This window comes from Anomalospiza imberbis, chromosome 8, assembly GCF_031753505.1.
Source record: "Anomalospiza imberbis isolate Cuckoo-Finch-1a 21T00152 chromosome 8, ASM3175350v1, whole genome shotgun sequence".
NCBI lineage: Eukaryota > Metazoa > Chordata > Aves > Passeriformes > Viduidae > Anomalospiza > Anomalospiza imberbis.
The window spans coordinates 28,480,171-28,497,051 of record NC_089688.1 but is presented as its reverse complement, the minus strand read 5'-3'; the positions used below and the strand labels follow the sequence as shown (position 1 = coordinate 28,497,051).

The 16,881-nt window shown below is 42.2% G+C and overlaps 1 long non-coding RNA gene across 3 annotated transcripts; it reads right to left on the bottom strand.

Annotated features, from left to right (window-relative positions):
• Positions 1–577: 577 nt before the first annotated feature.
• On the bottom strand, positions 578–16,831 carry LOC137478583 (uncharacterized). Of its 3 annotated transcripts, XR_011001676.1 has the most exons (5): positions 16,619–16,783; positions 16,188–16,255; positions 10,913–11,070; positions 10,556–10,691; positions 578–643 (listed from the first exon to the last, which is right to left on the bottom strand). It is a non-coding gene; the product is annotated as an uncharacterized lncRNA (long non-coding RNA). The 3 variants fall into 3 exon arrangements; XR_011001677.1 differs by lacking the exons at positions 578–643; positions 16,619–16,783 and adding an exon at positions 16,799–16,831 and having other exon boundaries at positions 9,366–10,691; XR_011001675.1 differs by lacking the exon at positions 578–643 and having other exon boundaries at positions 9,366–10,691.
• Between the last annotated feature and the right edge of the window lie 50 nt (positions 16,832–16,881).

The window sequence follows — 16,881 nt, the reverse complement described above, 5'->3', positions numbered from 1 at the left end:
TACCCAGCTGCCTTGAAAGGCAGGAAAATGCTGTTAAATCCATTTTATGGATGAGAACATAAAGATTCAAGCAGTCTAAATAGGGATTAAATTGAAGTTAGGAGCCAGCCTCTCAGATGGTGATGTACAGTATTTACTCTCTACACTGCATAGTCCCAAAGATGATTTAATTCAGTGAGCACCTTCATCCTGGGCTCCAGAGCTCATTAAGCACTTTTGCATGCTGGAAAATCTCCCTGGGTGGAGCAGAAGGGCGCCTGTCTCCAACCTAAAGTGTATCACACTCCAGGTTAGTTGGGAAAACACCTCAACTCTGCCCAGGTTCTTGGTGGAAAGCAGAGCTGGGCTGGGGTGCTGAGCTTATGCTGCCTCCATTGCCTAATTTCCATTTCTTGGAGACATCTGAAAAATGTGGGAAACCCAGAGATCAGGCCTTGCTGGGTCCCAAAGGGTTCAGGTTCCTACTGTGCCCTTCAGAGGAGTACAAACCACAGGGCTGTTGCCAAAGCCAGGCTGGGCCGTGTTGTGCTCCTGAGCTGAAGCAATGCTGCCTGAGCTAGTTGTCTTTTCCTTGTAGGGGTAACCCTCCATGAATTCCTCATCTGGCAGTTTCAGAATTCCCAGAAGCCCCCTGGAATTTCCACTGAAATCAGGCAAAACGTGAACAAGTGTTAATCAGTGCTGCAAGTGTTGTACAAGCCACAGCAAGGTTAGAAGCACTGCCTTTTTGCCTTCTCCAGGGAGAAAGGATTCGGATACATTTAAAGTCGACTGACGCCTTCAGTCTTACCTTGTTTTATTTCATTTTGCATGACTACACATAAGAGATGGTTTGTCTGCTGTGAATTGTGTCTCTAAAAGATCCCCAGAGTGGCTATATCCTACAGAAGATGTAGTTAAAGTGTGTTCTAAAATGATAGTCCAGACAAAGAGCACAACTGTGTTTGGTGCGCGCTGCAACCACTTTACGAAAATTATCTGGTAGCACATAACTCATGTTACATGACAGCATTTTGAAAAGGACAAGATAGAAGGTTAACTCATGAAAATCCATTGTTAACAGCCCTCTGAGAGTCTGACCCAATGACAGATAGGTTCTCTCCTTTCCTCTAAGCTTTATACACCCCAGGCTCTCCCAGTTTAGTCTTACCTTCTTGATGCAGTAGAATTAATCTGACCCTATCTAAATAATAATTTGAAAATCTTCACAAGACTACATGTCTTTCATCAAGACAATGGCTGATGGCATCACAGGCTGAGGAAGTCCCACTGCGTCTATTGATTGGTGTACAGCTACAATTCCACAGTTACTTTGGAAGAAATTGTACTGGATGCTTAACAACGAAAATGCATTAAAATATTACATTTTCTTGTGCAAATAATCTCCTAATGAATCTCCTAGGCTTGAGATGCACTAAAATTCTGGCTCTATGTCTATGATCTTCGTGGAGAAATTGCTCCATTTGTAATGAACCATTGTTATTACTGGAAAATCCCCTCTGTGAACAGGGAAGGGCACTATTTAGTAGTAGATCTCATCTTAATTTCAGCAAAGAAAAAGTGTAGCAGCATCTCCATCCACTTAACTATACAGAAAACAATGAATTACAGTTCTGGGAAGTTCTCAGTGTTGTGTGAGGCTGTACTTTTTTCACTATCCCTCTCCTTTTCAACAGAGAAAGTTCTTAGAAAAAAATCCCTTCTGTTCTTTTAATGAAACCACTCATCAGGAATAATTTGCTACAGATCCATACTTTGAACTCTCAAATTAGGAAAAATAAAGGAATTCCAAGCAGTTAAGCACTCTCAGGAAATGAGAGGAGATGAAAGGACCACAGGCATGGTAGGGAAATGCACTGTGAAAGGACCTGTGGGACAAATGAAGTCACCAGCCCAAAGAGAAGAGAACAGTCAATGAGCAAACTTCAGACTGAAGATAATTTTGGCTCAGGTTTGAGACATCTTAAATGCTTCTAAATCTTCAGAGGTTAGACATACAAAGCTAGCTGAAAGCCAGATCTTCTTCTAGGCCCCTCTTATCATTAGTCAGTTCTGAGAATCCAGCCTTGTTCTGCTCTTTCTTCCTGGGCTTTGATTCTGTCAGTTTAAGTCCCCGTGTTCCACTTGTGAGATTGAAGCTGGATGTTGGGCACACCATTTTTCAGAAAGCCGAGCAATTTTTCTGCTCAAAAAAAGCATGGATATGTACACTTTCAAATAGATTCTGGAAGTTACTGTATTCAAAATAGTCAAACCAAGCCTAGAAGCTCAGGATTAATGATGTAACTGACAAAAAGTTCTTTCTACCCTTGCAAATGAAAGGAATTAGACAAATGGGCATACAATTCTACATAATTTTTAAGAGATTAAATGTTCTCCTAAATTTTCAACTAGGAAAGAGAAAATTAATACAAAGAGAAGCAGAAACAGAAGGTTGTTAATGGGCTTATCTCCAAAATTTTTGTTGGAAAGAATAAATTTATCAGTATTCTCCTTGTGAAGTTACTTCCTTCCTCCCTTTGATGGTAATTTTCATAGCATGTATCCCCAGGTATGCCTGTTTTTTTCCTGATTAAAAAAGTGCTTGCTGACATTGGCCAATCTGTTGATTAGGTGTAACCTTAGTAGCTCACAGACTACTTTTCCTGCATGGAAGCTGAGGTTCCATCATTCATTATCCATTCATTCTGATTCCAAGCAGCCCCAAATCGCAACCAGTTTGTCTATGGATACAAAACAAATGGTTCTAAAAAGATGTGACCTTCATATATCAAAACAGCTGCCATCTGGAGACCATAAATGCTCTGCTTGTACCTAGCATAAGCTTCTGCACAAGCATGCAAATTGAAGTCAGTTTTTGGTAACTCGGGCAAAATAAGGTTCAACAATGTTTTAGTAGGATCACTGTTAAAATTGTATCTTAGGAGCCAGAAATTGAGCCACCATCCCCATTCATTCACCCTCCAAAGAAGAACAAAAGGAAAATAAAAACTCGTGAAAAGTCACCTCATGTAGTTTTTCATGTTTGATTCCTCTATGATTTCTCAATGGTCTGTGTTAAATGCCCCCATTATCACAGTGTGTCACAAGTTTTATATTTCCCAGCATTGACTCTAACTCCTACATACTGTGAGACAAACATTCGAATTAGCACATTCTCCCAAGGAACGCTGCGCCGTGAATAACCTCAGGAATTCACTATGCACTCAGCTCCTTAGAAAGCGCACACACTCCTTCCCATGCAGTGAACAGGACACCAGGCTGCACACAGTGAGACCTGGGTCACTGCACAGCACCCTGGCACAGCAGCAAGCCCAGCCTGACGAGTCCCTGCTCCCAGCTGCACATCCCATCCCAACCCCGTGTCCGACACGCCTCGCTTGTGCCACCAGGAGCGTGGGGCTGATCCCTAGCCTGGATTCCTGAAGTGAACTGTCTGAAAATAATGTTAATAATAAACTGTTGTATCAACACAGCTGAGGGGTGATGAACTGCAAGAAGGAGGTGGGATTTGGCCGGGGGAAAACATGTCTTTGGCCAGCTTTGCTGTGGAAATCTGCGTCTCTCTGATTGCTCCTTTCGGTTACAGCAGGGGTGTGAGAGAAGTGGCATTGACAGGATATTAAGAAGCTGGTTCTTGGGGACATTTAAACATTTTACTGCTGCTACTGCTGTGAATTTAAATAGCATATCCTGTTCTGCTATATTTTCTTAGGGTACCTTTGAGGATGACAGGGAATTGCAATGCCAGATCAGCCTGTGATCCCTGTAGTCCAGCGCTTTCTTGTAAACACTGGCCAGCAAGACTTTCCTAAAGAAACTCCTTACCCAAAGCTGCAGTTGCAAATGAACCTGCTGCTGGGAAGTTTTTTCCCATCTTCAGTGATCTGAAAGTAGTTTATCACAAATTCCTGCTCTATACTAACGGGCTCATAACTACTTTGTGTTTTAAAGTCACAGTTTTTAATGGATAAAGAAGGATACAAGTAAGAAAAACAATCAGTAACAGAGATATACTGTGCTGATTTTGAAGCTCAGGTACGGTCTTGCATATTTGCATTCCTGTCTTTATGCTTTGAGAGCCATAGGTGTGGGTGTGTTTGCATCCACACCTAATGCCAAGGCTTAAAGAGCTGACAAATAGACTAGGAAAAGGAAAAGAAATACCCTTATTTTACACATAGAGATCTAAGACAGAGAGAAATGAGGGACATACCTTAGGTCATACAGGGAGTCAATAGCAGAAATTGAAAAAAGTTGTCTGGATCCTGCCCAGCGTGCTAATACCCTGACCTTTATACCAAGGCATTTCCACTTCCAAAGGAAAGATGGCTGAGGGAAAGCAGTGCACGGGCAATTAATTACGTTTTGCCTGCCATTTTTTCCTTCCCCCCAGTTACCTCCTGGCCCTACAGCCTGAATCATGAATTCTTGAAGAATTTTGTTCATTCAGGGAATCTATACATAGATGATAAATAGAAGCTGGAGGAAAAATACTGAGATGGTAGAGTAGGTGGAGGAGGTTTTCTGTGTTACTAATGTATTTCAATATAGTTCTCCCTGAGCTCTCTGCAGCTACTCTGAAGAAAGAGAAAAAAGGCCTGAATACTTGGCTTTTTACTCTAGGTGACAACTGCAGACAGTGAGAGAGTACCTCAGCTCTTTAAAAAATGACTGATAAAGAGTTTTGTTGAAAATAACAGGAGAAGAAAGACCCTCTGCTTTATTTCTTGCCCTGAGGACTTCTAGGCATTCCCTGTAGGTGCAAAAATTCCAGGTGACATTGGCAGTGGTAACTGCAATGGTTGAGGGGGTCAGTGGGGATTGTTTTTAAAGCACTGAGGGATTTAAGAACATAAGTCCCACTAACAGGTATTACATTCCTTAGCTTTGCCTGAAACGCCACACCACAATTAACACCTGGAACAACAGATTTTCTGCATTATCCTTCATAACTGCAGGTGATGTTGGATTAGATTTAATTTTTTATTACACTAAGAATCTTTATACTTCTGCTGGGAATGAAGTTCTGCTTGGTCACCTCTTCAAAGTCCTGGCCTGGTGTTTCTGACAGCACCTGGGCTCTGAAACAAGTTGCTGTGACTTGAACTGTTCTGTCACAATAAACTCACACTTCCAGCCTTCTTCCATGTTTTCTCTCCCTGATGATACCATCCCTCTAATGTCTCCTCCAAAGACATTGAAGTGAATAACAACATAAGTCACCCTCAGTACTCAGTGTGCTGAATGTTGTTGGGTGCTGCTTTTTGATTTACAACTTTGTGTAAATAAATTCAGCACAGATTTTAGCCTGCACAACCTCGTTGTGTGCTCTGACTTGGGTGGATGGGAAGCAGGAGATACACAAAGGCAATCACCAGTGCCACTGGTTGGAATAGCTTGCTAGAAAGTTTACATCTGGCACAAAGGCACACGTGCAAACTGTACTCTGTGCTCCTGGTATAAAGCACATTTGGGAACAGAGAATGACTGAAACAGAAGAACGAGTGCCTAGTCAGTGTCTTGCCCTTCCCATAGGAAGCCACATCTCCTTCCTGCCAGCAGTCATCTGTACTCTGGAGAAAGCTTTGAACAGCTACATCTCAGACACTGATCCTGCTAATCCTGCTAATCCCATGCCCTGCTGTGCTCCATTAACCTGTGAAAGACCCAAACTTCCCCAAGCAGTGGCACTCAGCACTTCAGAAAGGTGGCTCACACATCTCCCCAGGCCCAGCCAAAAGGGGAGCAGTAAACACAGCAGCCAAAGGGCCTGCACAGCCATTGTGCCAAGCATAAAACAAGCTCTTTGGAGACCCATGAAAGATGGTCTGGTTTGTATCCACACACCAAAAGTCACTGTTGGTCTCTGTACGTCAGGTCTGGCCTTCACTTAATCCCACTGGCCTCAGCAACAGCTTTTACACACAGCCAAAGAGAACCAGGTACAGCAGCTCCACTAATGGGGTGAGAAAAACATTTTAATTTCTCTTTTGTCCCTCAATCAGCACTTCCAAGCACAAGTATGTATTACCATAGCCCACAAATACTGCGAGCTTTCAATTAAAGATGGCAACATCCATGCGGGAAAGAATCCCCTAATCCTATGGAAACTTGTAGGTAGCTAAAAGAGTGGGAAGATGCTGAGTGTGGATGCACATGTGAATGTCTGAGGAAAGGCACCCTTTGTACCAATAAACTTTAAAATATGATTTACGCTGTGCAGGCAGCAGCCTCAGACATCAAAGCTTCAGACTTAGTGCAGTGTCAAAAAACCATGAAAGTTTAAGGCTCGACCAAGCATCAACCCCAAGCTGAGGCAGAAGCTTTCACTCTTGAGACTGCTGACTGAATGGATTAGATTAAAAAAAAAAAAAATCACAAACCCCACAGCTCTCTAAAACTGCTGGTAGAAAAATGAATTACTAAATGTATGTTTGCTCAAGTATGTCTTTATTTATCCTGCTGTATTCTACATGCAATGCTTAAACTCCCTGCATTTTAAATGGAGGCTAAAACCAGCTGTATATGCAGTAGCCAATGAACTAGTAATAACAAATGCATCCAGCAGAGACAAAGGTTTGCTTTTAATCAGAGAAATGAAAGAAAAGACTGAGGTAATACTGTATTGGGCATTTTGTGTCGTGCTGCAGAGGGGGTTGGCCTAGAGCCACGCAGCAAGGTACAGCTCTTTCCTTCATGCATGCATTTCTACAGAGCCACGGGCAAGGCACCCAGGGGTATTGTGCCAGATGTGTGATCAGGAATGGATCCAACAGCTGGGCAGAGAGAGAAGGTGTTCTGCTGCCTGTGCTCTGCTAGATCCTGGTGACTCAAGGACTACAGACTGCTTTGGCCTTTCTGTCCAGAGAGCAGAGCTGTGCCTAAAACTACTGTGGTGCCAAAAGATGGGATCTCCTTGTGCTGGAAAAAGCTCATTCAGCAAGGAACATACAGCTCTAAACAGGAAAAAAAAACTGGAAGTTTTATAATTTTTCTTTTATATATCAAAAATACATCACGACAGAGCTCCTCAACAGTTATTTGAGGCCTCTCCCCTAATTTCAGTGGGTGTTCCATACCTGAGTGGCTCACAGAAACTGTACCAGATACCCACCCAAGCCTTTCACATGGTCTGTGAGAGGGGAAATTACTACAAAGCCCTCTAGTGGGATTAAGGTCATATATTCTCCATAAAGCCTTGTGGTTTCATCCTTAGATTTTGCCGTGCATTGGTTGCCTACACAACTGAACAGTTCAGCTTTTTGAACTTGTGGCAGCCTCTGCACCTACTGTTTCTGTCAAAAAAGGCATGAAGTCAGTCATGTGGCTGATTCCATACTCTTGTATGAGAAGGTGGCCGAACTGCTAATGGGGGCACACTGCCTCGCTTGCCACAGTGCACTCAGATTTACAAACAGCCTGCACCAGCTGCTGGGCTGCAGCTGAAATGATAGTTGGCATTCACACTGCTTGCACAGCTTATCTACAGGCCTACTTTCAGAGGATTTCATTATTTGGACTGGCATCATTGTTCTGCACAGAAAAGGATTTCCTTCTCTCCATCAAGATTTCACAGGCCCATTTCATGTTAAGGGATGCTGGTTACTGTCTCCCTCAGTTTCATTCCCCTCTCCATGTGCTCACAAACACCAACCTCTTTCTGTGTGTCCTTGTGGCAAATTTGCACACTTCAGAGCTCCTCACCTCCAGCCTGCCTGGGGCAAATTGGCAAAAAAAAAGGCAAACAACAGTTGTTTTGCTACATTACAAAAGAAAACTGAATCTCTTCCTGTTGGTAGCTAAGCCCTGCTGCTGACAAACAAGATGGAAGCGGAAACAAAGAGGAAGATGCAGGATAGAATGAGGATCCCAGGTAGGAGGCTGAGGGTCTGCAAAATGCCCTCTCCTCTGCCACTTATAAACACTAAGACCATTTGAAAAGCATTGCATTGTAATTTCTGTAACAGGGCAGGAAACCAAGTTTAGTGACATGGAACAAGTTGTCAATAAGCCTACAGATCTGCAGGAGGACTTTAATTGGGTGAGAACATATCTCAGGAGCTGGAGGGGGGGAAAGGTGAATTATTTTTATTAGCAAAATATGTTACTAGGCATGGTAGCTTTTGAGAAGGAAAAAAACTTTTATTCCTTTTGTCTCTTTTATCATAAAAATCTACTAAACCACAAACTGTTCAGCTTTGCAATGAGAGTGCCTTTTGTGTCATTTATATTACCCCACTGTGCTCTTATTATTAAAAGTCTTATGCTTAAGAACAGCACTTGGAAAAACATGTTCTTAAGAGCTTGAAAACTGCAATGCTTTCTTCCTTTACTCCCACCCCAGAATCCCAACCAACAAGTGAATTTTGTATTCAGACTCCCCCCTCCACCCACCCAGTTACTTTTGTGTGAAATATTAATTCCTTCTCAGGTTCCAAAAAAAAGAAACCCAACAAACCAAAACAAAAAAACAACCTATTGAAAAACAGCTTGAGACACTTTACTCCCTCCAGGAAATGCCATCCAAGACCCTTTGGATGTCTGAAGAGCAGGAAAGTTACAGAGTGAGAGGTAGGAAAAGCTATTGCCCTTAATAAAGAAATTATGAATCTGAAAGACAGTGAAGAAAAACCTGTCAGGACATGCAAATCTGCCTCAGTACACTGAAGTCTCTGAGAGGTGTGGGGACAATGTGGCTATCCTGACTCTTTTAGGAGGAGCTGCCTGAGCTTGTGTGCTGTTGGAGTTCCCAGATTCCATGCAGCTGAGCAGTGTAAGTTGTCACAGGCTCTAGACTAGAGCAGACATCAGAGCACTGTCCTGCTACATGCAATAAAAAGCATCTCATCTCATCTCTGTTTTTGTTTATGTTTTATTTCACTCTAATTTGAATTATTGTCATCAGTGAAAAGTGCCGGACTATCTGAGCATCATGGGATAGACCAAATTTGGGAGCTCTACCCTAGCCCAAGAAACAGAAGGGGAAGAAGGGCCAGAACTGGCAAGTGATGATCTCGACTCATTTAAGATTCAAGTAATAACAGTAGAATGTTTTCCGGTAGCATGCTACAAAGTGCTCCTTAACAGAAGAGCTGCTTCATTCAGTAGAGCAGGGCAGTTCTGAGCTGCTTCAGTCTGTGGAGGAGTTTTGGTGCATGAAAGCTCCAGAGCTTTTGGAGGCAGCTAAACCTGGGGCTCTCGTCCAGTCACCACCAGACATGGTCAGCACTGAGGATGTGGTGGTCTGCACCGACAAGGCCTATGGAGAGATTTTTACAACATTCTTGGGGGGAATTCCAACCTAGCAGACACAGAAAACATTCAAAGCAAAGCCTTCAAGCTTGCTTTGCCCTCAACTGTGTAGAGCTCGTGGCTCACCTGACTCTGAGTCTGCCTGATAAATCCTCTGGCTGATCTGCCCTAAGGATGCCAAATTATTGTTGTACCCAAGGCCCCAGCAACTCCCCTGTGGCAGAAAGGAAGCCTGAAAAAGAGGCTATATAGAGGACTATGTTGTCTCCATGGGTTTTTCAGACTACAGATGGGGAAGTCAGATGTCAGTCCTGTGCTTCTTGAGATACTGAAGAACAGTGGGTCTTGACATGGTCTCCTCAGAGGACTGACAGAATTTCTAATCTGCCAGAAGTGAATGCAAGAATATGAAAGTAGAATGAGCTAACACAGCTGCAATGAAAAGAGAACAGGCAGAGGATTGATGTCTTGGGGATCTCTCTTCTGATACTGTCCATCTCTCACTGAGAGTTTCATAGCAAATGATTTTTAATTTCCCAGATGTACATTCATTTCCCCTGAGAGTATCTTTTCAGAGACTCAGATAATACAAGCTCCTGTGTATCTCTGGGTAATATTTTGCCCTTTTTAGAAAGGACTTTAGACATGCAGATCTGAAGTCAAAATTGCATGCAACTGATCAATGTTCATGGTCAAATATAATCAAATAAGACATTTCTCCTCTGATTAATTTCAAGTTCATTGTCAAAGGTGGTACAGATAATATCAAATTCACATTGCAAGTCGAAGGAGGCAGCACAATGTCTCCATACTTTTCAGCTGTCTGGTTTGATGAGAGGGTAAAGATTGCTCCACTCCTGGCAGGGAGTAAGGCATCTCACAAACCCAGAAAAAAAGGAGGTGGTTTTCTTCATGGTTCACCAATAGGGGACAGCTTTTTGCTTATTCGTCAGATTAACATATTCTCGGATGGCACTTCCCAGGGGGAATAAAGTGTCTCAAGTTGTTTTTCAAGCTCCTGTGCACTGTCTAAACAGATAGTTATGAAATTGCATTGCTAATGCATGCAGTGGAGGGGCTTCCTACTCTCTGCTACAATGAAAATATTCAGGACGTTGCCACACGTATTGGCTGTCTCTAAAGGTAGAGAACAGCTTGCTGTGTCCCAAGTAGAATGCCATGCAGTTAAATGATGGGGCAGCAACCAGAGGATATTTCATGTGATGGAAGAGCCAAATTTCGTTGTGAAAGCATGTGCCAGCTCACCTCAGCCAAACTGGTTGTAGTGCACTTTACTTACAGCACATCAGCAATATATCTGCTCTGCCTCTTCTAGAAATTTTCAAATCACCATCTCTGTCCCCCTCTCAGCTCATCTTCACTGTTTCCTTCCTCCCTCAAATGCTGCTTCCAGCCTTTTGCCAAGTATTGTAGTTCTGTACCAGGAAAGCCAGAAACATTTCAGTCTCTCCAAAACCATCCCCTGTCCCCCTGCTGCTTTCCCCTTTCCCTCCATCTCCTATTGGTATTTATGAAGGAGGGTAGGGTGGGAAGACTGTAAGGTGGTGATATTAAAATGCATACTTGGGCAGATAGGTTTCACACCTTTAATCTGTCCCAAACTCAGAAGCTAATAGGATGACAAAGATACACTTACCAGACCAAGCTTCTCACAGGACAATTTCTCCTTCCAGTTCCTCCAGCAGTGTAGATCTGTCCAAATTTCCTGTTTGTCATTCCTTGGTAACATGGCTTTTTCATTACAGCCATCAGTTTCAATTTCTAAGTAATTTTGTTCTGAGATCTGTTTACAGTCTTGACATGAATATAAAGGGACAAGGCTTAGTGCTTTAGTTTAGGGTATATTTTTATGAAACCTATATGTCAGTAGCAGTTGTTGCTTTGACTGATTAGACAACATCGAAGTAAAATGATTAAATATGAATAACACAGGATATTTATTCAGACTTAATCTCCCTCTCTCAATCCTCAAGACATTATCTGTTGAGAGTTGCTAATGCAGAAAATGTTGCTCCTATCATCCAGATAGCCATATGAGCCATCCTATGTAAAATTTGATGGATATACTTCCTCACAGTGAGGTGGGAGGTGGGCAGAAGGCAGGGTTTCCAAAGAGCAGGTTTGAAACCCCATGCATCAGAGTTGTCAGCTAACTGCATATCAGACTTACTAACAAGACTTACCAGGGCAGGATTTCTAATTTATCACTGTCTCACACTGGAAGGAATGCTCAAAATACATGACTATTTTAGGTAAGACCTGCAAATTAGTCTCCATCTTCTTGCATCCCCCAGGTCTGTACAGTGAAAACACCTGCAGTGTCTGAAGGTGACAAAAAGCTGCCTGCTTCATACCTGCAAATAGCAAAATCCCACTCCAATAGCTCAAACCTACCTTAATTTCATAATAAAAAATGGCCCATGTTTTGGACAATAAGTATCCATATTCATGATAGATGCCCATCACACTTTTCAATGTAGTTCAGTTCAGCAGCCACCATTCAGTTTCTCAGGCAAAAATGTTTACAGATCTCTTTGCCTAAAGGCTTCTCACAGCAGGGTGGAAGCTGTTACCCAGAAAGCTCCTGGCCAGAAGTTTTGTCCTGTCTGTAAAAAGCTGATTTCACAGGTCCTCGCTGACTCCCCTTCCTCAGAAACCTGGGGCTGGCCAATATGAATTTAGGGTTTTGCAGATGCTTCCTTCCAGCCCCCAAACACATCCATCAGAATATGCAGTGATAGAAACACAGGAAAGATGGTCCCTAAACACTCAAAATGCCTTTAAGTTGTGTTCAAATTCTTCCCCCGAGGGTATTAACTAAGACTCAAGCTCTCAGTGCAGCACAAGTGCCAGGTCTCCTGTTCCTTCTCACTGTGTTTCAGCAGCAGATCTTGGTGTTTGATCTCTTGTTGAGTGATTGAAGGCAGAAACAGAGTGGTCACGCTCATGTTATTTAATGCTGTTTTTCCTCAGTTAAGCAATTAGCACAGTCACTGAGCTGTTTTACAGCAGGTGTTACTACTCTGAATTGTTCTACAGCTGCGCAGGATCAAAGAGGCACAAAGGGAGCCCAGTGTGAAGATCTGCCGCATGTTCCTTTAACTCGGCCTTGCTTGGTATTAATAGTTCTGACTGTGGCCATTAACTCTCTTTCTCTGTAAGATTTTTTATTTCTCGCAACACATCTGAGAGCTTTGTTCCAGACTAGCAAGCCGTGACAGTGAGCCAGGGAAGATGAGACTGATGGAATATAGCCAAGGCTGTGGCACTGTCCTGCAGAAATATTTTAGCCAAGAAAGGAAAGATCTCTCGCTGCTTCAGTTAACATTATCACTGGTGTACTTAAGAGCCCTTAAGGATGTTTTGCTTGTTTTCAAAAGTCTAAATATGACTACATAGCTAGGGAGCCTTAAGAATTATAATATATCTAAGGAAGCATGAAGAGAATTGGCCCAATAAGGAGAAAACAAGTCAAAACTGAAACTGTCAGCTGAGAAAAATAATAAAAAGCCTCCTCCTTCCTCCCAAAAATATTACAGCCATAGTTGTTCCCATGTTCCTCAAGTTTAAAATTTCCTCCTGTAATAAAGGTTTTGCATCAATAGTTCTGTCTCAAATTGGTGTAAAATTTCAAAGCCACCAATGATAGATATGATGTCCCAAAAGCTTTGGCAAAGGGCTTTCCAGAGCTTTATGAGCAGGTGCTGCTGCTTGTCTCTCAGAACTAGGACTCTAAAACATAACACGCTCCACAGTCTATGGTGAGAGACAGGGAGGAACAGAAGGCAATGCTGAAGAGAGAGAGAGGGGAAGGAGAGAAAAAAAGTGTTTCAAGTTACAAAAGAAAAGTGAGAAAGCAGTGGTTTGAGAGCACCAACACACAGGGAGGATAAAGAAAACACACTAAAGTTGCATAAGATAATATGCAGCAGATAGTGCATGAGTACAGCCATGAGCAACTGCTTTAATTGTTTTGTCAACATAAAAATAAATACATATTTTACCCACTTAAGTGGCACTATTAAGACATCACAGAACTCAGGCCTTCCTCAATTAACCCCATCAGGCAGTATGCATTCCAACAGCAGCTTCAAAGGTATGGATTTCCACTCTATTAAACTCTATTAAGCTTGTACAGATCATAAAACTGTAAACCTGACAACCTGATGATAGTTCATTTTATTTTTCTCTTTCCCCTAAGCCACTATTCCTTTGCTCCTGTGTTTTGCCACTTGACATGATAGGCTTTGTTCTCTTACTTTGAGGTCTGACTTGCTTTTTAGAGATGCTCTGTTCTCCTGAACATCTTGATAAGATTGGGAAGTCCAAAGTCTGTGGCTGGGACTCAAAGTCAGAAAGTGTCTCCTTGCAGTCTGCCTTCTCATGCAGCTCGAGAGGCACCTTTCATTGAGAAACAATTTCTTTAAACCTGAACAGTAATGAGCACAAAAAAGCGTTGAGGGTTTTCTTGGAGTGATATAAAATTCTCCCAGCAGTAAGGCAGAGTGTAAATTAGAAATTGTAGGGATAAACGTTCTTTGGTTTAGGAAGGTTGATTCTTGTTTCTGTTGCACCTCACTATTTTTCCCACAGAACATGCTCACAGTGAGACTCATGCCTTCCTTGGGGATGACTTGTCAAAGAGGATATGGATATGGATTCTATCATTTTTCCTCACTGTAAGGACAGATGTTTGCTCTGACTGGCAGATCTAAAGAATGAATTATTTTTCTCTCTGCTGAGATAGATATACTCCCTAGATAAATTTAAGCATGATCAACAGATATCTTCTTTAGAAGACTGACACAAAACTTGAAAAATGATGAACATGTCCCCTGGCAGGAACATCTTCTCTGCAAAGCAGTGACATAGGACTGGAAAGAAAATGATCTATGCTTCTTTCCCATTCCATCATTTTATTCTGTGCTCTACACCTCTATCAGGGCAATCATAAGATGAAGGCTTGAGACAAAGTAAAAATATGGTATATTGCCAAATAGTTTTTAATCATATTTTTGGCTTCTCCATTGTCCATTATTCCTTAGGAAGAACTTTGTTCCCTGGCAACTGGATGTTGAGTATTACTTCTATGCTGTACAGGGAATTAAGACTTTTCTTTGTAACCTCTTCTTAACTCCACAGATTCAGGGCAGCTCAGAGAATAATGTTTCTTACATTGTAGAAACACCAGCGGAAGATAAAAAGTAGGCCAAATCCTGCTGTGCTACCTATGAGCCAGGAGACCTTGCCAGAGCTCCAAAGCCTGCCCAGGTTTTGCTCCTGAAGAGAAGAAATCAGATGTGATAGGAACTGTCCCAGAGGCTCCTCCATGATCACCATCCTCCACTGAAGAGGAGATGGCCAAAATTACATGGGAAATGTCACTTCAGCCATTCAACCTCCAGCAGCACCTCCTTCCTAAATAGGACAGAACTTCCCCCTCCCATCACTAAAGGAAGGAAGGAGAGGTATTGAATGAAGCCCCCAAAACCAAAACCCAGACACAGCAGAGACTCCACCAAATCCCCTCAAGACTATGACAGTGGACAAAACTATAAACCCTAAAAGCAAGGAGGGAGGGAGCTATGAAAACCCAGTCAGATAATGGGCTGATAGCTCTACTCCATTGGCCTCCTTGGCCACCTGAGCAGACACCTGAGCTCATGTTCAGCTGCTGTTGAGCAGCACCCCCAAGTCCTTTTCTGCTGGGGCCACTTGCCAGCCACTGAAGAAGTGATGCAGCAATACCACAGCAACCTGCACACTTACAGTAGCCTCACTGAAGCACTGGAGTACCACCAAAACCCTGACTTAACAACCTGTCTCTTGTGTTTTTTATTTGGTCATCATTTCCACTCACTTTGCTCTGTTTCAATTCATATTGTAAATAGTTCTGAACATAAACTGTCTTTATTTGTTTCTAACACTCTCTGGGTGCCTAGTACTAATGATCATCACGGCCATTAATGACTCAGAGGATTCTGAGTTCTGGCTGTACTTAAAAGAACTTCTAATATTTCAAAGCATGGAAATTGATAGTTAGGGCTTTCAAAATATTGATTAATATCTATCCCACTGCTAACCTCTAACTTCCCATCTTTGTCCATTCCCCCTTACTTTTTAAGGTGTGTTTATTCTCTCCAATCAGTTGCTCTGGTTGTGTTGGAAGGCTGCAGCAATACACCAAGGATATATTCCACACAGAAAACCACTGTACTTGTACCAATTATTTGTGCACCACAGAGCTTCCCTTTTATAATTGACTTCATACATTCATGTCTTCAATGCTAAGTGTGTAGCTTCATCACTGCACTAAGCTTTGTTCTGCTTAGAAAGCAAGTGCAATAATTTCCTGGTCTGGGCCTGGGAGGTTTGTTTGTGCAGACATGCTGCATCCTAAAGCTGATGACATTTGTGTAAGTGGGGGCTCGTGCAGGGGGAGCAGCAGAGCTGCTGGAGCCCTGCACCGTGGCTGAGGCATGAGCTGCTCTCTGCATCACTCACTGTTTGCACACCTTCCCAGCCCAGCACGTTGATCCCAATTCTCCCTCCTCCATGACTAGAAAGCCTCAGGGATCACCCCAATATCTCCCTCTCATTCTGTTCTGTACACAGTCTGGCAGGGAAGGAAATCTTGCTGAGCTCACTACTTCACTGATAGTGAATGTGGAGCATATAGCACCTATTTTTCTTTGTTCTGCATCTGCCCATAAAGAAAATTAAGGTTGGCAGAACTCTACTACAAGATTTAAAGTAAGTCACTGGTAAAACAAACCTGTTTGTAATGGAAATATGAGATTTAAAGTACATCACTGATAGATAAAATCAGTCTGTTTGTAATGGAGATAAAAGCTATTTATATTGCTGTGGTACAGGGTAAACATATTTTTTTCAGTCAACAATAAAATCACTGAGAAATGCATTTTCTCTTTTCCAGAAGCTATTCCTGAATTCAGGTCGAATTTCCTGATGGTTCCATCTGAGAAAAAAAAAAGAAATTGAGCCAGAACTCTCAGAAGAGTCGTAGATGGTTTTGTTACCTTTGACCCAACAATTTCATGCAGACCCACTTAATTAATTTTTACTGAGGTCCACTTCCTCTATGCAGAAAGCATGTAACTAAATAAATTACTGCATTTTGTAAATTTTGATGATTTTTCACATCGTTTGGTTCAATATTTCAATTTTGATTTCTTGTGCCTGACACAGCCCTACATTGCACTCATCTTGATGTATTACTTCATTTTATACAGGGCTAGATGAATTACAGAGATGCTTTTAATATCAGTTTTCACACTTCCAGTGTCTAAATTTTGGAACTATTCCCGATAATTAGGCTTACCTTTCAATTTTCTCATCTTACTGTTAGCTGGAAGCTTAAAAAAACCAAACCATATAAAATCTGAAAAAGGTTTTTCAAACAATCTTGTCCGAAGGAACATTATATTCTAGAGGGAATGCCAGGACAAGCTGCAGGGTTATGGCCTCTCAGTCTCTGTGAGTCATCTGGGATTCCTCTCACTTGCTCTCCAGTTCCATAACCAGCTGTTGCAAAGGTAACAGCTCAAGAAGAGGTTGAAATACTACTAATAAAAAAAAAAAAAA